Source organism: Chionomys nivalis, chromosome 11 (genome assembly GCF_950005125.1).
Source record: "Chionomys nivalis chromosome 11, mChiNiv1.1, whole genome shotgun sequence".
Taxonomy (NCBI): domain Eukaryota; kingdom Metazoa; phylum Chordata; class Mammalia; order Rodentia; family Cricetidae; genus Chionomys; species Chionomys nivalis.
In genome coordinates this window covers 57350371-57377407 of record NC_080096.1, presented here as the reverse complement: position 1 = coordinate 57377407, position 27037 = coordinate 57350371, and the positions used below count along the sequence as shown (strand labels likewise).

The window sequence follows — 27037 nt, the reverse complement described above, 5'->3', positions numbered from 1 at the left end:
AATTGAAGAATATCTTTCTCTCACTAGGGACAAGGGGCGGGGGGGAGGAAGAAAGCAAGCAAACACATCAAAGACCTCACCTATCAATGGACAGGATGGTAGGCAATTATTGATGAACAATCCTAAGAAGAAGGTAACTATTCATATTTTATTTTAAATGTGACTAAATTTCTTACTCATCACAATACCTCAAAACATATAACCTGAGCTGGAAAGATGGTTCTGAAGTTAGGAGCACTAGCTGTTCTTCTAGAGGACCTGGGTTCAATTCCCAACATCCTCGAGGTGGCCCACAACCTACAACCCCAGAAGATCTGATGCCCTCTTCTGGCCTCCACAGACACTGCATGCACATGGCACAAAGTCATACACATACAGGTAAAACACTCCCCCCACACACAATAAGTAAATTTTAAAATAGATACACCCCAACACACACATATCTACATAAAATCTCTACATAATCTATTTAGGAACAAAATCTATTTGTGAGTCTTTACTATTAATAGCAAAAATAAGAAACAATAGGAGATTCTGGGCATGCAAAAATCCACATCAATACTAAAGGAATAGTTCTTTCATGCTCCCTTCAATCTCCTAATGGAACCGAAGATAAATTCCATTCAGATTCTCCATCTTCAGGTTCATTCTCCTTCACGTCTAATGCACTCACTTAAGCCCAACGCTGTATAACCCATCTGATACACCTTAACCGTCTGGCACTATACAATAAAGAGGATGTATGCAGGGCCTCTCAGCGAAAGGAGCAATCTCCTATTTACTGCATCCATAGAAGGGGAGGGGTGGGAATCCATGTTCACTGATACACATCAGAAAGCCATACCCTACGTGAAGATCACTGTTCTATGCCAGTGGGAATATGTATTTTTGTTTCCTAGAAAAATCATCTGCCCTCTATGTATAGCAAAAGAGCTCAAACTATTCCTTTTCTGAAAAGAGCATTTGGCTTCAAAATTACAAAATGGATAGAGTTATCAAGTAGAGACTTGTTTTCATGCTTTGAAGCGGCTAGGTAGCTCTTTACAAAGCATTTTAATCTGAGACTTTAAAACATGCTTCTAAATTAGCACGTTCATATTACTGAAACTACATTATTTAATAAATTCTATTACAGGACATTTCCTGGCATGTTCAGCAATACTATGAATAATTAAAATAACATATAATGGACAAACTAAATTAAGGAAGAACAATTTCAAATCTAATATCCTTGGGATTTTTTTTAATTGGTTTGTTGACTCACTGAATTTTGGCAATTTGAAATCAGTTTGCTAATTATGTCTAGACCCAAGCATTGCTACTAAACATTTGATCTATATGGAATATTACACATATTTAAATAAATAACTTCCTACACGATCAACATACTTCTAATGTTACACATTAAAAACCAATAAACATCAGGAAGTGGGGGACTTCTACAGTGAAACTTAAATTATTAATAATATCTGTAGAATAAACAGGAATTCTTAATAAAGTACACAGTGGTGGGTCAGAGAGTTGGCTCAGCAGGCAAAGGTGCTTGCTGTCAAGTCTAAGAACCTGCATTTGTTCCCCACGATCAGCATGGTGGAAGGTCACAAACATACACAAACCAGCTGTCCTCTGACCTCCACAGGTGGTACACATGTTTGTATGCACACATGCATGCACATATGAGCACGTACACACACAAAAATAAATGTCATTCAAATTTATAAACAAAGATACAAGTTTTTATGTTATAGTTTATGTTTTTGTCTTAACCTTATGAGTGTATATATAAGAAATCCAGAAATGTAGTTTTTATAATGTGAGCTATTTAGTACTCTCTTTATCTACTCAAAAAAGCTCCACTATCCTCCCTTTATCATCACCTCACAAAGCTTTTTTGGGTGTGGCAGCAACAGTCAGTAATCTTAGCACTCAGGAGGGAGGGACAGACACACCTGTGAGAGTTTAGAGCCAGCCTAGTTATCACCCACACTGCAAGTTCAAGGCCAGCTGGGGCCTCGTAGTGAAACCCTGCTGGAAAACAGTCAAATAAAGACTGGAAAGGTGGCTCTGTGCTTAAGAGCAGTATCAGCTCCTAAAGAAGACTAGAGACTGACACCCAGCACCCACGTGACAGCTCACAATCATGCATAACTCCAGTTCTTTGGTACCTTACACCCTTCACATTCACGGTGCGCATACATAAACGCCTTCAAAACACTCAAACACATAAAATAGGTAAATCTAAAAAATTAAATCAAATAATCATTTCTACAAGCTTTCTTTGAGCAAAAAGTCAGATACCAGACAAATACTTTCCATAAGAACGTCCATGGCAAAATTCAGAAAGTAACGAAAGTATAGAGGGTGGTTTCTGTCACACACAGAGGAGCATGTCCTTTAGCGGGGGCTGGTAGCAGACAGCTTAAATACATGTCACCGGACTCTACACTCTCATACATAAAAAGTGGTAGCTTAGACACATACGCATCCAACTGCCACTGACATGGAATAAAAGCTGATCTAACTCATATATATTGACTCTAGTCAGTGGGTTTTTAAGAACTGTTTCTAAATCATTAACCTCAGCATTAAATGCTACTACAGTGCGCCGACTAATTATCATTCTATGTGAAGCTTACACGTGCTGCATAATTCAGATCTCTTTGCCTAAAGATGAATCGGAGCGACTGAATATCGGGTAATGCACAGGGAAGGCATGTGCATAATTCACATCTCAAATATGAAAAGCAAATGACTATTTCAACATAAATATACATGCACAAACTTTGCAACCTGTAATGCTGAGGCATACAACTCTCATCCATGCAATTCTGTTGAATTCTTTGTCTTCGTTTTCTGGAGCAGAATGGTCTCTTTAGTGTCTAATTCTGTCTAACTGGACTTGTCCATAACTCTAGCAGATAGCCGAAGGAAAAGAGAGGTTGTAGGAACTGAACTTTCTAATTATGTGTGGCTTTCAATTTCCTTGTCTTCGCCATGCTGACAACTCCATGCTGATGCTAACTTTCTGTTTCCCTCTAGCTCCCTTCTGTCTTGTTCTAACTGCTCTGCGACATTGTGGAAGATTCCCAGATTAATAGAACTTGACTTTGACAAACTAATGATCATCAAATTTTTACTAACCAAAACCAATAAAATTTTCTGGATAAGTGTATTTGTCCAAACATTTCACCAGGATAATTCCTACAACCTGCAGTGTGTACTTCAAGAGGTTGTGTATAGGAAGGGATAACATCAACTGTGATATTAAAAATAAGCTTCCAAATAGATCACAAATAATAATGAGGATACCATTTGAGAATATGAATAAAATATAAAAATTGAGGATCCTGTAGAGGAGGGGAAAGGGGCCTAGAATTTGGTCTACTTCCTTATTTTGATTTAAAATGCAGCCAACAAAACTCAATCCTTTTTTATTGAACCAGTCTATTCTAGAGGCAGAAGGCAGGTGAGCTGGCCATAGGTTTGTGGGACTCTTATGAGAAAGGGCTAGTATAGGATCTCACTGGCTCCAAATTAGGACCATAGGAGTTCATCATTCAAATAACTGCACAGTCCCAGAGTATCCCATAGGATGGGGAGTCCACTCTACTCCTGAGGCTACGGAATGGAAGGAGGCAAAAATGAAAGCAAAGACATGTATAACTATATAGATATGAAACTGTAAACATGTTTGTTAGTGTATTGGAGGTTGAAGAGCCTCAACCTTTCATCACTTACATGAGCCCCAATGCATACAGAAGAAGTAGGGAAGACCTAATAGACTTCTGGAGAAGACATAGGAAGTATTGACATTAAAAACGTGATTAAATTAAAGAGAATAAAGTGTAATAAAATAGTAATTTCTAATTTTTTTAAAGTTTGGTGAAAACTGAAAATTAAGATTATTAAGCTAGATAATTCACTAGGGCAAGGGGAGAAATACAGCAATGGGTGGCAGGAAAGGGGTCAGAAGAAACCACAGAGTAAAGACACAGAAGTGAATGATGGGAAATGAGAAGATTCAAGAATAGAGGGAGGCAACCTAGCAAGGCACAGTTCTAAAAGAGTCTAAGGGACAAACCAGGGCAGTGGGGGGGGGGGGGGGGGGAGGAGGGGATTGTGAAAGTGGCATGGAAAAAAAATGTCTAAGAACTAAAGGAAAGAATGAATTGTCAGCAAACAGGGTTTCCCAGCACCTAGGGGAAACTAGTGATAAAAGACACATACCTACACGTGTTAGCTCAAGTTCCTAAGCTTCAAGGGTTTGGGCTGGAAGAATGTCCTTCCACAAGACCTGAGTTTGATTTCCAATATCAACACCAGGTGGCTCATGCTACCTTTTAACTCCAAGAGACCTGATGCCTTCATCTGGCCTCCATAGCCAATTGCACTCACATGCATACAGTATATTAAAAAATATTAGAAAAATATTAAGAATTAAGGAAGTGACTAATTACCAAAGATAATTAGTTACTTCAAAGTAGAAAGAATCTACTGAAATTAGAATTCTCATTTGTAACACATAGATCTAATACACGGAGCATAAAAATGCCAGTGGGAGAAAAAGAAACAAATAACAACAGTATCCAGCCCTTATCAATCTTAGCTTGTACTGAAGTTTAAGCATATTACACTTCCCCTAAACATACTTACCTGTGATACAGTTAGTTTATAAATTATCTATAGTAGAGAACAGTAACCATTAATTATAAGATTGTAATAGATACTAAAATAAATTAAAATTTTTATTAATTTCTGGAAATTTCCATCTAATAGTTTTGTACCTTGGTTCATTACAGGGAACTGAAACCACAGAGAGTAGAATTGTGGCTAATAGGAGACAGTTATATAACTAAAATAACACACAGGCAGTGTCGAAGAAGAATCTGCCAATGTGTAATGATTTAAAGAGCACACTGTCCACTGCCCCATTAAGACAAGGCATTGTAGTCAAAAAGCCACATCAGAGAACAGGTCCTCTACACAAGTGAAGATGGCAAAAGGCAAACACAGAGAATGCAATGTGCCTTGCAATCTACACAGAACTAAATCTAAATAGACAACAAACTGTATGATTACATGGGTTCTTGACACAGAAGAGGTAAAGCAGAAACCCAGACCTACAGAAGTACATCATCCACATAGAAACTTATGAATGGCAGGGAGTTATGGAATGGAAAAGAAAGTAAACTTTCTCATTCTAAAGTGTAAGAAAAGTTTATATGAAGGTTCTATGGTAATATTTAAGATGTTCATCAGTCTGACTACAAGGCAAGGCCAGTTTGCCACCCCCCCTCTCCTCTATTGCTTAGGGTCTTAGCTGGGGTCATCCTTGTGGATTCCTGGGAATTTCTCTAGAGACAGGTTTCTTGTTAACCCAATAATGGCTCCCTCAATCAAGATATCTTTTTCCTTGTTCTCATCTCTGTCCTTCCTCCATCTTGACTATCCCGTTCCCTCATGGTCTCCTCCCTCCTCCCTTTCTCACCTCCTCTTGACCTTCTACCCTCCTTTCTTCCCCCAACCCCCACGCTCCCAATTTTGTCAGCAATCTTGTCTATTTTGACTTTTGAGGTGAATCTATATGTTTTTCTTAGGGTTCACCCTATTACTTAGCTTCTCTGGGATCATAAACTATAGGCTCAATATCCTTTATTTACAGCTAGTATCCACTTATAAGTGAGTACATACCATGTTCATCTTTCTGGGTCTGGGTTACCTCACTCAGGATGGTGTTTTCTAGTTCCATCCATTTGCATGCAAAATTCAAGCTGTCATTGTTTTTTACTGCTGAGTAATACTCTAATGTGTAAATGTGCCACATTTTCTTTATCCATTCTTTGGTTGAGGGGCATCTAGGTTGTTTTCAGGTTCTGGCTATTACAAATAATGCTGCTATGAACATAGTTGAGCATATGTCTTTGTAGTAGGGTTGAGCATCTTTTGGGTATATGCCCAAGAGTAGTATTGCTGGATCATGAGGCAGGTTGATTCCCAGTCTGCATTGAAGCACTGGACTGAGCTCCCAAGGTCCAGTTGAAGAGTGGAAGGAGTGAGAATATGAGCAAAGAGGTCAAGACCATGATGGGTTCACCCACTGACACAGTTTACCTGAGCTAATGGGAGCTCACGAACTCCAGTCAGACTTAGAAGGAACAAGCATAGGACAAAACTAGTCCCTCTGATGTGGGCGACAGCTGCATGGCTGGGGCCGACTGAGGAGCCACTGGCAGTGGCACCAGGATTTATCCCTACTGCTTGTACCTGTTCTCTTTGGATGGATACCTTGCTCTGCCTAGATATAGTAGGGAGGGTCTTGGACCTTCCCCAAAGCAATGTGCCTTACCCTCTCTGCAGAGTGAGTGAGGGGTGGGATGGGAGGTAAGTGGAGGGAATGGTAGGAGGGGAGGGAGTGGGAACTTGGATTAGGTATGTATAATGAAAAAAGATGGTTTGTTTCTTCTTTAAAAATTAAATAAATAGAAAAAACCTTTATAATAAGGAATTAGAAGAAACCATTGCCAATAATGACAGGGGAATAACAGAAAGTGGGAACTGGTTATCAGTTTAAAATATAAGCAGAATTAAGGGAAAAAATATTAGCAAGTATAAACAATGCACAAAAGTCACTTGGAATCAAAACCAAAGTTTGAATTACCTCTCCCGCTGACATCGTGCTAGACAGGAGCTAAGGCCACACATAGTCTGTGAGAAACCCTTAACATCACTTAATTGCAAAAAAAAAAGATTAAAACAACTGGATGAGCCATTAAATATCAGCTCAGCACACCTAAAAGAAAGCACCAGGCTATGTTAATGTCAGGCAATGTGGAACTCAGTATGGCGAGGTGGAAAATATGTTAACAGCTAGAGGGACTTTAAAATAATGAAACTAATTTAAACATTGAGACTAACAAGAGCCAACAAGGTTCAAAATTTAGCATTTACCAGTGGGTGGGAGGGGGCCTAAAAGAACATTCCAGACACGGAAGAGAGACGGCGTTTAAGAACAGTGACAGTCTTTCCTTCAGCCACAATCTGAGTGGCCAAAGTAAAAATAACATGAAAGATGGGCTGTTATGAGAGGTGCTGGCTTTGCCATTTTAATAGTGACCTAATATTCAAGTTTAAACTCAACCCAGAAAGTTAGGGTGAACTCTACTAAATATCATGGAAAACAAAGAAATCGGGCTAGGAAAGACAGCTGGCAGCATTGCCTAAAACCCTTCAGTTTGTCTGCATCTGTAAAATACCCCACCAGTACAGACATCTATAGACATAGGTCTACAGAAACAGAGACGTCAGAACTGCATGAATGGCGTAAGGGCTGCAATCGTCTAATTGGTTATGTGAGATGAGCATGTAACATGCAAGAGGAGAGAATCTGGCCCCAATGACAGATTTCCCTCAGCCACCTGGACTGAGTTCGGCCACTTCTTTATTAGAGCAGCCTGACTTTGTGAATAACCACAGAGGATGTCTCTATGTGGAAAGCAAAGGGATCAGGAATCTAAAGTCTCCACACATCCAAACTGCTCACTTTAGGAAGGACAAACGGTGGTGATGTGGTAGAGAGGCTGGAGTGGGCAGGGGCAAGGAAAGAAAGCCACTCAGAGGACTATGTTATGGGGATGTGAGCTGGGGGTGGTAACGGTGACAGGTCACTGAAGAGATGCTTACTAGGCCAGCCTCAGGGAAACGAGGAAACGGAGACACAGGCACAAACGTACCCAAAAATATACACTTATATGCACATACACAAATGCACACAAAATTAGTGGTGGAACGAAAATTTAAGTCCAAGGTGCCTGACTCCAATACCTGTAGTCTTTGCTGTATTTCTGTGGATTTCTACATTAACTCTGTTGATTTAAAAAAAAAAAAAAAAAACCTGTCAGCCTTGACAATATAGCCTGAGCAAGAAAGGAAAGAACGAGAATAACAGGGCAAGAGTTCAATGAGGAAAAGGACAGGAACTGTAGTCTTGTCAGGAACATATCAACCAATTCCATTTACTTGCAGTAGGTGGGGGTACACTGTGGTGGTTTTGTTTGGTTTTTGACAGAGCTAAGTGGCAAATAATTTATTTTGAAATAAGACATTTCCTCTGTATACTTAAAGGATGCTGAACTTTGGATCATTTAGTGCCAAATATTTTAAGGCTAACTGACTTATTTGAAGGGTTGTATTTAGTTGGCTTATGTGATACTTCTCACCTCACAATCATTAAATTCCTTTAAGCCAGATGAATTAATATTTTACAGTACTCAAAGCAAATACTAAATAACCACCTCCTAAACAGTAAGGTGAAGACAACCAGAACACCCTATGTAACCCCTTACAGGAAGTGATAGGGAAGAACAGGAATTTGAAAGATTTAGCTCAACAACTATGTGGCAATGGAAAATATAACAAATTTTAAAACCACAGAAACAAATGACTGTAAGAAAATATTTCAACAATAATATCTTATCTGTGAACATATACTTTACCTAATTTTTTTTAAAGATTTATTTATTATGTATACAACATTCTGCCTCGATATATGCAGCACGCCAGAGGAGGGCGCCAGATTTCAGTATAGATGGTTGTGAGCCACCATGTGGTTGCTGGGAATTGAACTCAGGACCTCTGGAAGAGCAACCAGTGCTCTTAACCTCTGAGCCATCTCTCCAGCCCTATACTTTACCTAATTATAGCAATAAACAATGTTCACCAATTTTCAGCTTTTAGAAATCTACTTAAGTTGCTAAGCACGTTACATGTTCTTGTCAGTATTAATCAATACAGTAAGGTCACCCTGGTGACTAAATAAGTTTAACACATACAAAACTACATGCATATGTATATGGATATATGTTTGTACATATTCTCATATGTGCGTATGTACACATGAACGCATATACAGGCTGCATAGATCTAACCTCCAAAGTCTGAAATCATAAACACTGAGAAATCAGAGAGGTTTCCATCACCAACATGAGGGAATTCTGGCCACTCATCTGACACCGTAAGTGGAAAACTCCAAATTTGTCCTAAAGTTACAGCCACAACTCAAAGTAACCAAAATATTGTTCACCTTATTAAGTAATCACATTTGGGGGCTTAAGAAATGGCTCAATGCATAAAGTGTCTAAATAGATACCTGATTCAGAGCTCCAGAACACAGGAGAAAAGCCAGTGGTGGCGGGGCATGCCTGCAACCTCAGCACTGGGAGACAATGCCAGGTGGTGGGTCCTGGGAGTGCACTGGTCACCCGGTCTAGCTGAGGTGGTTATCTACATTTGAGTGAGAAAGTCTGTCTCAAAATGAGGTAGAAAGCTAGAGGAAGACAGCTGACAGTGGCGTCTATAGTGGAAGAAGAAAATGGGGAAACAAGGAGAAATTTTAGTGTCCGTGAACTTACTGCGTTGAAAAGCAAGAGGAAATACCGACCATAGCTAATGAAATAAGAAGATAAATTCAACATCTAGAATCGTACAAATGTTCCTAAGAGAAGAACTTAAAACTGCATCTTAGAGGGAGAGAGATGTGCTAACGCCTCATTAAGAAACAGCGGTGTGATTGAGTGCTCTGTGGCAAAGGGAACATCTACATTAACACCTCCCTCTGCACCCAGGACATCATGGGGGTTAGAAAGACTGTGAGAACTGCATGACAGGGTCAAGGGCTACAAAATGCTGTCCTCTGGGCATGACTCAGCAGCTGCCCACATAAACGCACAGCAGTTATGATTATTGCACAAGACCTGCAGAAGATCAAGTCAGTAAGAATTCCAGCACACAGGTGGGGATTCCCAAGGCCCCAACCGTAACTAAGGAGCCGCTGGCAATTAATGGCTACTAGAGGAGGGAGAGTCATTGTTCTTCAGGGGTGCAGCCATGGGCAGCTTGCCCAGGCCTCAGTGAATGAACCCAAACCCTTGTTCACATGGGCAACACAAAGATAACTCAGTAGGTTCTAGAAGAAAGACGTGATGACATGAAGCAAGATGAGGAGAGAGTGTACCAGTAGCTGGTGGGAGAGAGACTTAGGTATACTTAAGATTATTTTTACACTTATAAAATTCCAAAACAGAAGAAGGGAGGGGAAGGAGGGGCGGGAGGGAGGGCAAGCAACATAGAAATACAATGTAGAATCCCAAAAGAGGACTAGGAAAGAATACAAAGGCTAGAGGAGGAGTCAAGTGTTGTAGAACCCTTTCTTCTGAGCAGGACAGGGCTATTATACCCATCAGCTAAAATCTGAATAAATACAGACATTAAGCAGACAGTAAGGGGTCGGGGCTAAAAGAGGGTCTTTCATGGAAGGGCATATAGAATATAATGTTAAGAAAGAAAGGGGAAATGAGAATAGGAGGATTGCTAGGAGAGGGGAAACAGGAAAGAAGGGTAAAGGAGGGAATATAGAGAGGGACAACTAACACTAAAGCCCTTTTAAAGCTACATAGAAACCTATTTTCTGTAGAAGCTTAATAAAGCATATACATAAGTGAAAAGCAATCTAAACGGATCACCAAAAATAGGGGAGATAATTTCCCAACTAGACATGTTATGTCACCAAGTAAAACCTCCAGTGCTTCAAGGTGGTTAACACCTTGAAGTGTTGGCCAAAGGAGTCCCATGAAACCCTCTAACATCATAGACTATTGCCAAGGCTATTGGTTGCCCTACACAAACTGAGGGCAAGGCCTTGCTGATGAAGACAACACTTACTTATGAACTGACTATGAAGGAGTTGAGCTGGTGCTATGAGAACCCTACTGACTAGCATTCATGAAGCTGGAAGGTAAACAGAACACTGGCAAAAATAATCAATGATTTTCAATATCATCCAGCTATGACCTTGTAACCTAAAATAGCAAGTTGCCTACAAGATAAACTGGGGAAACAATGGTACATATGTTCTAGGAGTAAATAACCAGTTTTTAAATTAGATTTTTAAGGCCACTCCATGAGGTGGAACTCATTTATGACACTGGTAAAGAGGACAAGAACCTGAGACTAGATAGGTCATAGCCCTAGGGGAAAAGTTAATACTATTATTATGCTAAATGAACATAGCAATAAATGACTCCTAATGACATTCTGCCATACCCACAGATCAGTGCTCGTCTGCCCTTCATCTTATTGCACAGAGAACCACAACTGGACAACGTGCAGCAAGGGAGAGGCTGGAGCGCTCAGTCCCAAATGGTATATTTTCATACCTAACTGTCATACCCCCGCCAGCAGCACCACCCAAAACCCAGGGATCTATGAAGAAGAGGAGGTAGAAAGGTTATAAAGGATAGAAGGCTAGAGATGATGGATGGCTCCAAGGAAACTGTCTTCCAGACACAACAGTACTGATGCACACATGAACTCACAGACTGTGGCAGCACCCACAAGACCTGTGCAGATTCAAACCAACCAGGGGCCCGACACTAAGAAGGGAAAGAGGACACAGTGTGCTTCCATAACCAAGGCCCATTTGCAATTGATACCTGTAGGAAGATAAAACCAGTTGTTCTCCACGGGAGTGTCATTGGACACACCAACTACACTCCAGGGCAGGCCCCGTGTACAGAAGTAGTTGCCAATACAGAACAAACTCGATGGTATTTTGTGTGAACTTTTTGTTTCATTTTGTCATATTTTGTCTTACTGGTCTTTTGATTGTTTTAATTTTTGTTTTGTGAGGTTTGTTTTCTATTTTTGAAAGAGACCATAAAGTTGGCATGGTGGGATGTGGAGGATCTAGGAGGCATTATAGTAGAGGAAAATATAATCAAAATATATGTAAAAAATTTTAAAGAAAAAACAGACAAAAGAAAGAAAATGCAAATTAGCAATAGGAATTTTCAAAAAGGATAAATACACCTGGAAGAACAACACAGATAAATCAGGAAGTAATAATTTTATTTCAACAAAATTAAAAGTAAATTTTTAAGGAAATGTGGCTACCAAAACTGATACTCAACCCAAAACAATATCCAGGAAGGGAACTTTATTAATATCAGTGAAGTAGTTAAAAACACGCCTACAAACACAACTGGTACCAAGAAGTTTAGAAGCAAGTTCTTGAAAAAGATAATCTGAATCTATAGAAAGTCTCCCATAAGTAGAGGAAGCATTGTTTTATACAGTTATTGTTACCAAAGCAACAATGTAAGCCAAGAATGTAAAATAAACGGACCAATCTAACTCAATAATACAGATGAAAAAAACTGAAAACAATAGCGCACAATCAACCCAACTGCAGCGGGGAGCAACACCTAAAGAAGCAGAAACAAACTGTACTTAATTCTAGGGCTCAAGAGCAGTCTACCAGGACAAAATGCCTGTAAGGACCACAGCAACAGACTGGAGGAGAACAGAACTACCACATTATCTTAAGTAATGCTGAAAAGTTGTCTGATAAAATCAAAATCCACCCATGAGTTAAAAAAAAAAAAAGTGTCTTAACTTGATATGAACTGGCATTCTCTAAAGATATGGCCTCCATATTAAATCCCCCAGCTGCTTGACCTTGGCTGACCTGAGGACCATGACTAAGCAGAGAGGGAATGTGGTAGACCTGGAGCCAAAATCATCGTGGGCTGTCTTTGACCCTTTAAAAACCAGATACCCCGACTTTGTATCTGACCTACCAGTCTCCTTACTAACAGAAACACATCTCAGAATGTACTGCTAAGCTTAGCAGACCTCTTGTCTCCACCAATCCTAAAGCGAAGAATATTAAAAGATAATGCTAGAAACCTATGGAAGAGATTGCCTTGGTTCACCATGACTACTGTCTTTCTGATGCTCCCACCAATGTAATTATAAATGTGTTTATTATCCATGTTCTAGTACTATAGACACATACATTTGGCTAAGAATAAATGATTTTATTTCCGTTAAAATGGAGTCATTATTTTACATCCATAGTGACAACAACAGTTAACAAAATTCCGTGCAAACAACATTCTAAAGGGCAAGTCACTAGAATTGCCCCCATTAGAACCAGCAACAAGTTTGTTGTAGGTGTTTCTACTTACATATGAGCATACAATACAGGAAAAATGAATGCTCACGTATGACTACCTACATAGGAATAGCAATGCTCTACACAGAAGAACTCCTTGAATTAGTAAGTTAAAAAGATGACAAAAAGGTCAAGTGCAGAGATGAGCTGCATGTTTGTATGTCAATAGTGTTGAAAACATGAATACAGGAGCAGGGGTGGCTGAAAGGATGGGGAGGAACACTGTGGCACTGGGTGGTGACAGAAGATGGGACTCGAAAACACACAGCAGGTGCAGCCACCTGCACAAGACCAAGCCAGTCAACACGCCCACCTGACAAGAAGGGGCCAAGGAGGCCCTACTATCCCTGAGGAGTTACTGGCAGCAAAAGATGCTAGGGGCAGAAAGTCATTTTCTTCAGTGTTGTAACAACTGATAAGTGACCCATGGAGGCAAGAGTCATTCTTGACTGCCCTGGAGCTGGAGTTGCACATTGTTGTGAACTGCCTCGTATGGGTGCTGGGAATTGAGCTCAGGTCCTCAGGAAAAGCAGGGCTTCCTCTTAACCACAGGGCCCTCTCTCCAGGCGCTAGATAAAACCTAATTTTTTTTGAGACATGGAAGATGGAAATGTTTAATTTTAATGTTACCAAATTTCTTTTTTAAAAAAACATTTACTGCTTTTTAAAAATAATTTCTTTAATGGGCATTGGTGTTTTACCTGGATGTCTGCCTGTGTGAGGTTTCTGACAGAAGCAATCTCTTCCATAGGTTTCTAGCATTATCTTTTAACTGGGATTACGGGTAGTGTGCACTGCCATGTGGGTGCTGGGAATGAAACCCGGGTCTCTGTCTTCTGGCCCATGATCAAATTCCTTGATGATTAATTCAATTTTATTTCTCATTTAATATGAAGTTCTATAACGTAATGCCATATAAATGCTCATCTAGCATTTTTGTCTAATAGTGAAATACTTTTAAACATCTAGAATTTACCTCAAGAATGGTATGAGGTAGGATCTAATTTACAGTTTTTTTTCCTGTGTTGAAAATCCTAAGCAGCATATTTTCCTGAGCTGTCTACATTTTTCCCACTAATTTCCCATCAGACTTTGATTTTTCATATATTTGTAAGTTGGTTCAGGAAATGGTAAAATCATCCCATCGGGTAGTCTGTGTTTTCAGCACTTAGTGTTGTACGAGGGACAATTTATAAGACTGTTTACTAGGAGGCCTGAGAAATTTTACTATAGAATTGGTTTTCTTTTTTGTTTTGTTTTGCTTTGTTTTGTTTTTCGAGACAGTGTTTCTCTGTAGTTTTGGAGACATCCTGGAACTAGCTCTTGTAGACTAGGTTGGCCTCAAACTCACAGAGATTCACCTGCCTCTGCCTCTTGAGTGCTGGGATTAAAGATGTGCGTCACCATCACCTGGCTATAATTAGTATTTTATAATATGCTAGGATTTGTGTTGAAATTGCGCTGAATCCACAGATGATAGAATATCCCCATCCGTGAACCCAACTTGTCATCTTATCTAGGCCCTTCTTTAGTGCTGCTAAAGTATGAAGAAAGTTTATGGAAATGTTTGCCTGCTCGTAAGTTTTGTTTATTCCTAGCTACTATTTTGGGGGAAGAGGGAGTAGTTTTGTTTAAAAAATAAACGTTTTATTTTCTGACAGTTTCATGCATGTTTATAATCAATGTCATAAGTGCAATGTATCTTGCTCATGCTCATGATGGTTATCCTTCCTTATCCCCTTACACTTCTTTTGTGCACCTTCTTCCAAAGAAGGCATCTTCTGAATTTCATGCCCTCCTCCTTTATTTTATTTTATTTTATTTTATTTACTTTTTTAGACAGGGTTTCATGTGTATCTCTGGCTGTTCTGGAGCTGTTCTAGTCACTATGTAGACTAGGCTGGCCTAGAGATCTGCCTTCCGAAAGCTAGAATTAAAGCCCTCCCCCACCCTCGATATCTTTATCTCTATCTCTTGTTGCTCCTCTGAGTTGAATTTTCTTGGATGAGCATACACTCAGGCAAGTCACTAATGAACATTAAAGAAATTATTTTTAAAAACAGTGTTTTTAAAAAGAAAATTGAAAACATTAAAAAATTAAACATTTTCATTTTCCATGTCTCAAAAAAATAGGTTTTATCTAGGGCCTGGAGAAAGGGCCCTGTGATGAAGAGGAAGCCCTACTTTTCCTGAGGACCTGAGCTCAATTTCCAGCACCGATGCCAGGCGACTCACAACAGTGTGCAAGTCCAGCTCCAGGTGAGCCATGAACTCTCGCCTCTGTGGGCACCTACACTTGTACAGAAACCCCTCACCCCTACACACACAAACAGATACACAATACATAACTAGAGAAACCCCTCACCCCCTACACACACAGACAGATACACAATACATAACTAAAAGTGAGATAAATCTATTCTTAAAAAGGGTTTCCCCTTCTATGAAAAGATATAAGGTAAAAAAGTCACAGGGAATTTAGGAAAATATACGAACTGTAAAAACAACGAACTCACAGCTACAGAATATAGAAAGTAAGCAAAAGTAATAAATACATATGCCAAAAGAAAAGGTGTGATTGGTGGAAAACATATCAACTGTATTACACACTAATACATGAAACAAGTGAGCAATACGGCAGAAGTCAACATATCTTCTAAACGCGCCCCCACGTCTGCAAGTCTACTCAGAAAACTGAACATGAATGCACATGTTCCATGTGTTCACTTGGAGTCCATGGGGCTCCAACTGGTTACATAAAATAACATGAAGCTAAATATGCAAATGGTTTACATAACAAAACCAGCATATCCCTGAATGGGGTCAGCAGACAACAGCATGGGGACTACCTGGATCCTATCAGAAATTCATGGTTTTGAATTATCTATAAGCTAATAAAAAGATATGAGAGAGAGAAGTCAGGGTTTTAGACCTACCCCAGACCTCCTAAACAAGAATCCCTGTAGCACAACTGAGAAATTGCCAAGTGCATAAAAGTTGTAACATTTTTATTTTTTTAAAATGATCATAATTCCTGATAGTGTAATAAGAGAAATTCACATCCAGTGTTCACATAGTCATTAGAGTTTATGAGCAAAGTCCACAATCAGCTCATTTAATCTCCCTAAGAGTGTTGTGAAATAGCTACTTAGATAAGAACGGGCAATCCACCATGTGTTGAATGAGTTCATATTTATATAATATTTTAATACTGAAAAAAGAGAGCTCAAGTCTATAAACATTTGTTGTAATTATGACGGGAAATTAACTGAGGTGTAGGTGTTTGATTGTAAAGCATTGTTGCTGATTCTATTTTTTTTCTACTTTATTATGTATTATCAGAAGTATAACAGAACAGACTGAAGAGATGGTGCGGAGGTTCAGAGCATTTGCTACATTTGCAAAGGACCTGAGTTCGGTTCCTGGCACCTACAGGAGGCAGCCCACAGAAGCCATAACTCCAGTTCTAGAAGTCTGACAGTCCTTTGGCCTCCACAGACATTTGCACTTAAATGCACAACTCCACACTTGCACATACACATGTAGCTTTGTAAAAGCGCCCTTTAAATTAAAATATATATATATATATGGGGTGGGAGAGATGGGGCTCAGAGGTTAAGAGAATGTGCTGCTCTTCTGGAGGACCCAAGTCTGATATCCATATGAAGACAGACAATTATCTGTGACTCCAGTTCCAGAGGATCTAATGCTCTCTTCCAGCCTCCGTGGGCGATGCACACATGTGGTACAAAGAAATGCATTACAAAGAAATGCAGTCAAAACACACATATACATGATGATAGACAGACAGAAAGACAGACAGACAAAAATTTACAGCAAAGACAGGCATTTTTAAACCTGTAAAAATAGCAGTAGGGAGACCAAGCCAGGAAGACTGCCAGGAGTTCAAGGCCAGCTTGGACCTTGTTTCAAACATATGTATACACATATTATAACAGAAAATACTCAAATCAAGCTTTCATCTGGAGCTGTCTTTAATCAAAGACACAGAAACTAATCATCTATAATGTGGTGTTGGGTAATATAAATGTTCATGTTGCTAAGATTACCATTTGCCCTTTAAAGCACTTAGCACTCTTCCAGGCACCAGATTCTGCATGTGGAGAACAAGCAGAACTGTCTTAACTCAAGAATCAGAGAGAGGAAAAAATATGACAATTTATTCTGTGAACTCTAATGAAAATCAACTTCAAGCTGAGTAGATAGCTCCACTGACAAAGTGCTTGTCATGCACGCATGAGCTCTGAGCATCCCCCTGAACCCATATTTATAATGTGAAGCGTGTGCTTGCAAACCCAGCCCTGGGAGGTGGTGACAGTGGATCTCTGGGACATACTAGACAACCTAGCTGTACATTGAGGAGCAGTCTCTGTCTCAAAAAAACAAGGGAGGGAGTAATTGAGAATGACACCCAACACTAAACTCTGCTCTCTACACGGATGTACACAGATATGAACATATATGTACCCACACATAAGCACAAATATATATATATATACATACACACACACCCATATATAAACATACACACACACACATGTACACATCCTTATAATGTCAAAGGGCAAAGTAGTACCATACACAGGGCCTGTTCAATCAACAGCACAGCAAGAAAGAAAATGTAAAGTCAAATCTTTCATCCTTAAGCACACATTAATGTGAATTAACTGAAACTCTATGAAAGTATTTTCATCACTCACAATGAGCTATTAACATTCACACAACTCCTTTATACATATGAATAACTTTTTATTTTTCTAAATTTGATTCATGTCATGTCCACTATAAAAGTAATCTTTCATGTGGTTTTCTTATTGATTGATGGCTGTATTCCAGTGTCTGGAATAACAACTAACTCCTAATAGGTGTATAACAAGTATTTGCCTTGGAGTGAATCTATAACTTATTGAGCATTTATATGTAGTAGACTCCAGGGAATGTCTCATCAGATAAGTCAGAGTCCCCCATGCACACAGAGCTAACACAAGTCATTAAATCAAAATAAACAGTACCCTCCTTATTCATAAATGATTCAACTCCCAGAAGCCATTAGGTAGAGAAACTAACAAAGTAGACAGCAAGGGAGGGAGGAACAGTAATGGGAGAAAGGGCTTCTGGGTAGTGGACGATGGCTTCTCCTTCACTGGGGAAATAGCTGAATACGGGATCAAAGCTAGAACAACTTTTGTAGCAGTTACGTGGTAAGTATATAAATCTGACTAGATATAGAAATTAAAGAGCCCTGACTAGTGAATAAAGGAGACTTAGACAAGAAAACAAATGTGTATCATAGTAGATTACAACCCTTTGAAAAGATACCTACATATACTCTGGGACAAGATAATGAAAATAAGAATAAACTCGTGTTTGAGAAATAGTGGGATATTTGTATTTTCTCAAAATGCGTCTCAATGAAATAATACAAGAAGAAAAGAAAGCAACATGTCACACAACACACGCTAAACCAACTGCAGTCAACATGAGTGTCAAAGGTACAACCAAAACCACAATTTGTGTGATGGACAGAGTCGTGATGTCCAACCAATGATGCACACCTGGACCTAGTCATAAGCTCCTATCACATGGGCCCAGGGTAGGCCATCTACTCAATAACTGGCCTGACCTTCTAAAACAAGCACTAGAGAGGAAGAAGACACCACCCCAATGGATGGAAGCTAAGATGTGAGAATGAACCGCTAGGTGTTGATCCCTCACTGGATTCTTTTGCTATGAAATTAAAGACATTACTGGAACTATCTGAGCAACTGAAAGGGACCTGAGGGTGAAGGTCTGTTAGTGCAATGACTCTAACTGTTGACTTTATCTCTGTGCTGTGGTAACACTGAGCATCCTTATTTTGGGGGAAAGATCCTAGAGTACTCAAGACAATGGAGCAATGCTCTGGCAACTCACTGTGCAGGAGAGCAAAGTTCTTTGTACTGAGCTTGTGACTTCCCTAAAATTCAAGGAAACTGTCAAGGGTATTTAAATAGAAAGGAAACAAGTCATGGAATTTGGGAGTGCCCTATGCCTCGTTTATGTATACCGAGTTAAGGACCATGAGAAGAGCATTTAAAGCAGAGGTGAGATGGATCTGCAAGTCTAGTGAAATTCACTCCATTTGCCCTTTCCTCTAAGAACCCATAAACATACTAAACAGATGCTGTAAGTGTGCCGTAGTCTTCTACCCAAGAATCAGAAGATCTACCCTCCAGGGGAAGCAAGACTTCCTGAGATAAATTATACTTTTCACTGAAATCAAGGTGTTCTTAGCATGAGAAGATGCAGTGCGGCTTCCTTCTAATAAGAAGGCCAAGTGAGTGTGCATTCTCTGTCCCACACAGCAAAGAAAACTCAGATGGGATGTGGAGTCCTCGTCCGTGTCCTCTCAACTGGAACACACTACCTCTGCTGCAGCGGAGGGCTGTAAGGCTGTAATCTAAATTCAGGGATGTGTGTGAAGGCTTTCATGGCTTACGGGGAAAACTCAGCTCTACTTGGTAGGATCTGTTGCACGGACAAAACTGTGCTTTCACCTTGGCAATTTAGACAAACGATCAGGTTTACAAAATAGAAGGCACTGTTGTCTGCTGACCTTTGCTCTCTGGGTGAGATGAGGGTTGGGTAGTTCCCCACTAAAAGATGTCTTAAAGTCCTACAGCCTGTTCTAAAAAGCACTCCAGTGAAGCCTGAAGTCGTAGGCAGGAGTCTTTCTTCCTAGTAAACTGAGATGCACTGTTAGTCCTCTGAGGGGATGAGAAGTTACTAGGCACTGAACAAGGGTGAGGTCTGACAAAAACAAGAGCAACTCAATGTCCACTCATACCCAGAGTCTGCTGCTGAGTTTTGCCCATAGGGAGGTCCTCAGACATTTTCAGGTAAACGTATTCATACACTCGCAACAAGACAAGCTCTGTTTCCTTTGTTCCTTTTTTTTTTTAATTAAAAAAAAAGACCTTGGAAGACATTTTACTTTGTTATTTTAAAATCTATCAAACACTCAGCTTCCTACTCCATTGTAGAAGGGACAAGAGCTGGTAATTGCAAAGAGAAAGGGGCAGAACATTGAGGAAGGTCCTTCTCTTAAACTTGATGTTGAGAAGTAGAAGAAAGTGATTTTATTGAGGGATCTTAAATCTATCATTAAAAAAAAAGCAAAGGGATGCAATCTATCTGAAGCACAAAAAGCATCGTGCTCCTTCCACACCTGTCCTCCCTGTCCTGTAAATATTCTCTACTCTTAAGGCCCATGTCTGCTTTTGCATGGCATGAGCATGATAAGGGGACCAAACTGTGACAGAGCATCCAGAGAGCGATTAGCACAGACCGTATTGCTACACGCTGAATCACTCAGAGATGCACCATCAACCCAAGACTCACGTGTATCTCTACTTTTAATGTCGCTAGCTCTGTGGCAGAGGCTTTGTCAAACGGTAGTTAAGGCCAGGGAACACTTCTTCTAAAGTCATGCCAATCCTTGTTGCTCACTTTAAAAAAAAAAAAAATTAAGTGATTCCCCCAATTATGCTTCTCTCGAGATTATGGGGAATGAAATCTTAACCAGCCCCCTGAAGACAGGCTGATGGCTGTGTGATATTTTGTTTGTGTTCTGGCAAATAAAGCTTGCCTGGAGATGAGAGGGCAGAGTTAGCCACTAGGTGACCATAGAAGCCTGGCAGTGGTGGCACACGTCTTTAATCCCATCACTTGGGAGGTGGAGACAGGAAGTGATAAGGTAGGGTATAGACAGCCTCTCAGCCTTTTTGGACAGAGGAAGGAGACAGGAAGCAACTGGCAGCTGTTCCAGTTTCTCTTCTGATCTTTCAGGTTTTTACCCTAATATCTGACTCATGTTTTTTATTGATTAAGATTAATTAGACTAATGCTTCAGATGGTGGTTTAAGAAGGTCTGTGAGCAGACTGCTGCATCCTAGGACTTTCTTGGCGCAACAGATTGTAGTTAAAGCAGAAACTCACAACTGGTCGAATAGCAGTGGGGTTCTTAGCCATGGGACGTCTATATCACATACAGCCCCACCCCAGAACTCAGAGACCACGGAAGAAGATGACGGAGATCGTGAGACCAGGATTGGGAAGACCAGAGGGCAACAGTGAACTCTGGGCATGACAAACACATAACAACCCATCACTGCACAAGGCTTACACTAGACCAAGCTAGTCAACACTCCAACATGGAGGGGGAGGGGGAGAGGTCTCTATCCCTAGTTAAGGAACTATTGATGTTTGAGGACTTCTGGAGGAAGAAATATGGCCAGTGGATGCCCTACATCCATGACTAGTATATGGGCAATGCAAATAGGTTATTAAGAAAACAAAATGACAAAGTTGCTCCAGGGTGGCATTGAGAGGTGAAAATGATCAACATACATTGTATACACACACAAATGATGAAATTCTTAAATAATAAAAATTCAGTATTGAAAAACTATTGGGGAAAGTTACCATTTCCTCTACCTAAACTGTATTTTCAGAGGCAGGAGAACTCTAGAGACGCTGAGGACACAGCGATGCAAATCTGTCCATAAGAAGCAAACAGAACAAAGGCTTCTGCTGGCAGGTGAGCCACTCTGATCTGGCAGTTTATCCCCAGGGACTCACAGAAGATTGCTCTATGGGCCCTAACGCTGCAAACAGGGGCCCGGGGGAATCAGCTTTAACATGCCATGTTCTTTTATGCATTTCTAAACGAAAAGGAGCACCACACAGGGCTGCTGCAAAGCACTCAAGGTCAGGGAAGGAAAACCTGACCAGCATTCCTGGGGGGGTGACTCGTCATCGTCCTGATCCCTTCCTTACTCGTCTGTATGATGGATTTTGCAACGTCCTGTGTGTCAGACTCGGCAAAACAGATGGACAGACACTAGTCACACGTCTAAATACCAACGCCAGCCTTTGACTAAAGGATCTGCTTGGAGTCTGTCCTTTTCTACATTCGCTGAATCAGAAGAAATGAGGATAGGTGTGCAGGAAACAGCAGAGAGAAAGCAATTAAACAAGTCAACAACTCGTGCAGGCTATATTACCTGGCGAGCCTGTGTAGTGAAGTAGAGCATTCAAGCCCGTACATCTGAGACAGTTGCTTCCTGTGCTGCTTTTCAGTGCAGAGACACATATACCTTTGACCTTTGCACTTGAGGAAACATAAGTCAGAACAAAGATGGAATGATTGCTCCTTTTAATTAGATGTAAAAAAAAGGACTGAAGGTAAACTTGGAGTGTGTATATAAATCACAATGATCTGCTCAAAAGAAGGAAAAGAAACAACAGAAGAATTCAACTAAGATGGTCCCAGGAAAGAGTGTGGAACTCAAGAAACATGGCCCTGGCTGCAGGGTGAACAACAGGAACCAGACTTTCTTATCGAGCGCTAAAAAAGAAATCTAGGAAGAGAAAGCACAGAGAGTGTAAGGAAAAAGATTCAAGGACAGGCCCTAGCCTGAGCCCCAGCACCCCTAAGCAGTTGCATCTTAGCCTGGGGATGTATTAACAGTGACACGAATGGTTCAGAGGATCACTTTGGCAACTATTTAAACAATTCAGAGTTTAAAGCAACTAAAAGGAAAATTCCACTGTACTTAAACTTACTTTAAGAAAGTAAATAAATAGCAGGGTGTGGTAGACTATACCTTTCATCTCTACACTCAAAGGCAGAGGCAGACAGATGTCAGTGAATCTGAAGACAGCCTGAACTACACAGCAAGTTCCAGGACAGCCAGGGCTACACAGAGAAACCCTGTCTCAACAAACAAACAAAGTACAATAATAAATCATAATATTTTGTGTAACATTCCCTTCAGCAAACAAAACTTTATTTAATGTTTTCCAGGTTAGGAGCCATAATCTTTCAAAGAGAAGTTCATGTTCCCTGCCATCTGAAACCCCTGGCTGCCACAATGGTCTCAACTAAAGATAATGTCCCTGCACTTAAGTCAGACCTTTATGGGTACCTGTGAATGTAGGAACGTAGTTACGCTAAGCTAAATATCATGAAGCAGACCGGCAAAAAGAGGCCAGACTAACACTCGGAAAGACATAACTTCACAATTAATGGTGAAGTTCCTATTTTGAAGAAAGGCGTGTTACTATGATTTTGTTTTTTTTTTTTTTCTATTATTAATTGCATGTTGTACTCACACTCAGTGGTCAAAGGACAACGTTCAGGAATCAGTTCTCCTTCCACCAAGTGGGATCTGGAGACGGAACGAGGTCCACAGTCTTGTCAGAAAGCACCTTCAACCAGAGCCATCTAATCAGGCCCAGATAAGAATGTTTCTGGTTGTGGTGACAGTGACAATAATGGTGGTGGTGGTGGTGATGTGTGTAGACAAGAGGTCAGCAGCAGCTGTCTCCTTCAGGAACCCCCCAACTTAGTTTCTGGAAGAGTTCACCAATTTAGCTAGAACAGGGATGGCCAACAATGCCCAAGGGTCCTCCTGTTTCCACCTCCCCAGATCTGGGGTTACAGGGACATGCTGCTGCTGTGCTCGGCATTTCATGTGAGTGCATGGCAAGCCCTCTACCATCCCCTAGCCCTGAAGAAAACCTTAGTATTTTTACAGATAATTTTTTTCTCAGACAAGATGATTTTAATTGATATCAAACCCACCTATTCCCAAGGAATTTCAATTGTTCTGCTGTAAATGCTTGCAAAATTGTCTCCTGCACAAGGTGGGATGGAAACTAGTTGAGGCTGAGCTGTGATCACCCAGCTGTGTCATGGATCTTGGCCTGGATTTGTAGGGTGGAGACAGGGGGAATAGTTGTTTTTCCTTTGCTAGAGATACCATGGACACCATAGGGAGAGAGTGTTCTTCTGTTTTCATCACCAGCGGAAAATCTTTACCTTGAGTTACCAAGAGTTGAAATTCATAAGGTCTTTCCATTAATAAATATTTGATACTTCATCATTTCATGATATCAAAGACCCTGAAATTCCCTCTAACAAGAGGAAAGACAGAAATGACAATGACAGAGATGAATCATTTACTAATCTACACCTACAATAATCTAGATTAAAATATATATCTTTCCAAATACCTGGTCTTGGCTAATTAAGCCATCATCCAACATCCATAGGTACCCATAAAGCACCTCTGACTGGTTTAAGATGCAGAAGCCAAGGGTTTAGATAAGACCACTGTAGCAAGCCAGAGATCACAAACTCTTGTCACACACAAGAGCTTCCATGTGACTCAAAATTAGCAAACATAATTCTTATTGTCAGAACCATAAGATAAAATCTCAAATTCATGCAAAAGCAGTTCTTTTATTCGTAATATAACTATGATTTTACTCTTAAGTCGATAATTTCAATTTTAGAAAGTAGAGAGCCAATAGAAATACAAATATACAGAATACACCTCTGACTTACAGGTTAAGCCAACCTCTAAAAGTGTGTGTGTGTGTGTGTGTGTGTGTGTGTGTGTGAGAGAGAGAGAGAGAGAGAGAGAGAGAGAGAGAGAGAGAGAGAGAGAGCGAGCATGCTTGAGAGCTGGGGGGGGGAGGGGGGTATAAAGACACATAGTTTAAAAACTGTACAATCTAGGTTTTAGTGAATTAAATGTAAAAGACAAACATTCCATGAGATCTTCTCCTCCTACCCCCACTCAGAAATCTGCCCGGGTCTACAGTCACAGAGGAGACAAGGCAGTTTCTCTTAGTTTCTCTAGAAAATCCACACTCCCAAAGAATTAGCAAATCTTTATTTTAAAATTGGGGGAAAGTTAAATGCAATCCTTTTAAATTTTTATTATCACTATTTTAAGGCAGGATCTTACTGTGTAGCTCTAGCAAACCTCAAACTTGAAATTCCTCTACCTCAGCCTCCTAAGAGATGGAATTACAGACATGTGCGTCCATATACTCATGGAAGCTAAAGTATGTTCTTTCCAGTAGAAAATCATCATTATTTTAAATATTTTCAGTGGGAAACTCTTTATTTCCCCCTTCTCAGCTAACAAAAACCATGGTTTAACCCCCCAAATGAGGGAAGGTTATTTCAATAAATAAAAGCTATTATTGAGATTTAATAATCTCAAGTGGAAAGTATGAGATATTATGCTTATTTTTATACCAACCTAAAGCCCAAGGCAAATTAGCAGCAGATTCAAAAATGAATTTGTGCCTACAGATATCAGTTCAAACACTCTTTCTCTTACTCCAGGGCGGTGTCCCTCATGGTAAAAAAGATTATTATATTATACCATGTATCGTCTATCCTCACTCCCCGGAAATAAACCACAAATGTCTCTTTCAAGGCTCTCTGACGTTTATTTTCTTAAACTGTGATGTTCAGATCCTGATCACTGTCAGGTTTTCTTGTAACTCATGGGATGATATAAAATCAGAGAACAGGGCCCCTCTTTTCTGCATTACCCCTGACTCCCAGACTGCTTTCACTTAACACTACAGAGCAGTAACAAAACAAAACAGAATCTGCTGAGAACAATCAGAACACCTAGCTGTTCTATAGAACAACTCTCTTATTACCATATGAAAGGGAAGAGACTTGGTCACATGAGAAACTCTGGATGCAGCTTTGAGATTCAGTCAACCCAAGAAGAGGGAAACTAAGTCAATCATTTCATTTTTAGTCTTATTTTATTTTAAATTTTCCTTATTTTTTAGTTTTAAAAAGTCCTCTGAAAGCTCACAGTTCTTGTCTTTGTTTAAGTTGTTGTTGTTGTTGTTTGTTTTTTCTCTTCTGTGTTCATGTCTTATTTTCTTAGTTTCTTGTGTCCTGGGGATGGGAAGAGAGCAGGGCTGAGTGGCCAATCCCTCCACATCCTTCACAGACCTGTCAAGCCCAAATTGAGGCTACAACATTACTAGCTTCCTACATCCAGTCAGCTGAATTTCTACTCCTTAGGAGCCAACAAAGAACTGAGACCATCCAAAATCAAGGACCGCATCCTATGACTCACACACCATGTAACACCCCAGCCGCTGAGAAACACCATCCAAAACCAAGGACCGCATCCTACAACTGCATATTCACACCCCATGGGAACACCCATCTCTCCTTCTTTCCTCTGAATATTTACCTAATACAGCAGTACACCTGAACCCTGAATGACATGAACAGTATGTTTCTATTTAGATGCCTTCCTAATTTAAAAGGTAAACAGGGAGTTGAGAAGGAAGGAACAAGGACAAGAGAATGGTTTTAGAGGACAAAATTGTCTTTGATTATTTTGTGTATCATGCTTCCAAAAGTTTTGAACTAACCTGCAATCGATTGTGTGACTTACAGAAGATAGTAAAGCATAAAGCCACTAAACATGTTGAATGGCATAAATAAGTTTCTACTGTAAAGACTGCACTTTGTTTAAAGAATTAAAGAGATCTGTGTCATAGCAGAAATTATGGCTCACACATGCTGACATCCTACTATTCATTTATATATATGTGCCACTTTCATGATTTAATTTCGAGTCAGGAAAGAGGCAGCCAAACATAGATGAGAAGAAAAAAAAACCCTAATATGAGAAAAATAACTTTGGCAAAACCACCAAATGAATGAGGCCACCATATTAGATTTATTTAAATAAATCACCCTTTATCAGTGCTAGTGAACACTGCAGCATTCCCTTATCCTTTGAGGTAGACAACTACAGGATGATATATATTAGAAAATAACAAACAGGGCCATACTTGTTCCAAAAGAAATATCCAAAGTCCAATGAAACTGCCCAGTGATAGCCACCAAAATAATCTTCTCTGGGTTGTTTGCTTTGAGTCATTTTTATAAGTAGTAGTCAGCCATTCATCTCTGGGCACTGTGGGGATGACTTTGCCACAAAAGCCACTTATATTTTTAGAAGCCAAAGTCTTGACAAATCAATTCCTAAGAACATAATTTGTTACAAATTGAAGAAAGCCTGAAAACACAGACCTTGGTTAAAAGGCTTCCGTATCTTCTTGTAGCTTTTCCAAGTTTAAGTATGTGGGAAGAATACCCATAAATTTAAGTCAAAACTGAAACAC

General features: G+C 40.0%; 1 protein-coding gene across 2 annotated transcripts in view; it reads right to left on the bottom strand.

Annotated features, from left to right (window-relative positions):
* Window positions 1-27037, bottom strand: part of Mllt3 (MLLT3 super elongation complex subunit) — a 269185-nt gene that overhangs the window by 67132 nt on the left and 175016 nt on the right. The window lies entirely within an intron of this gene.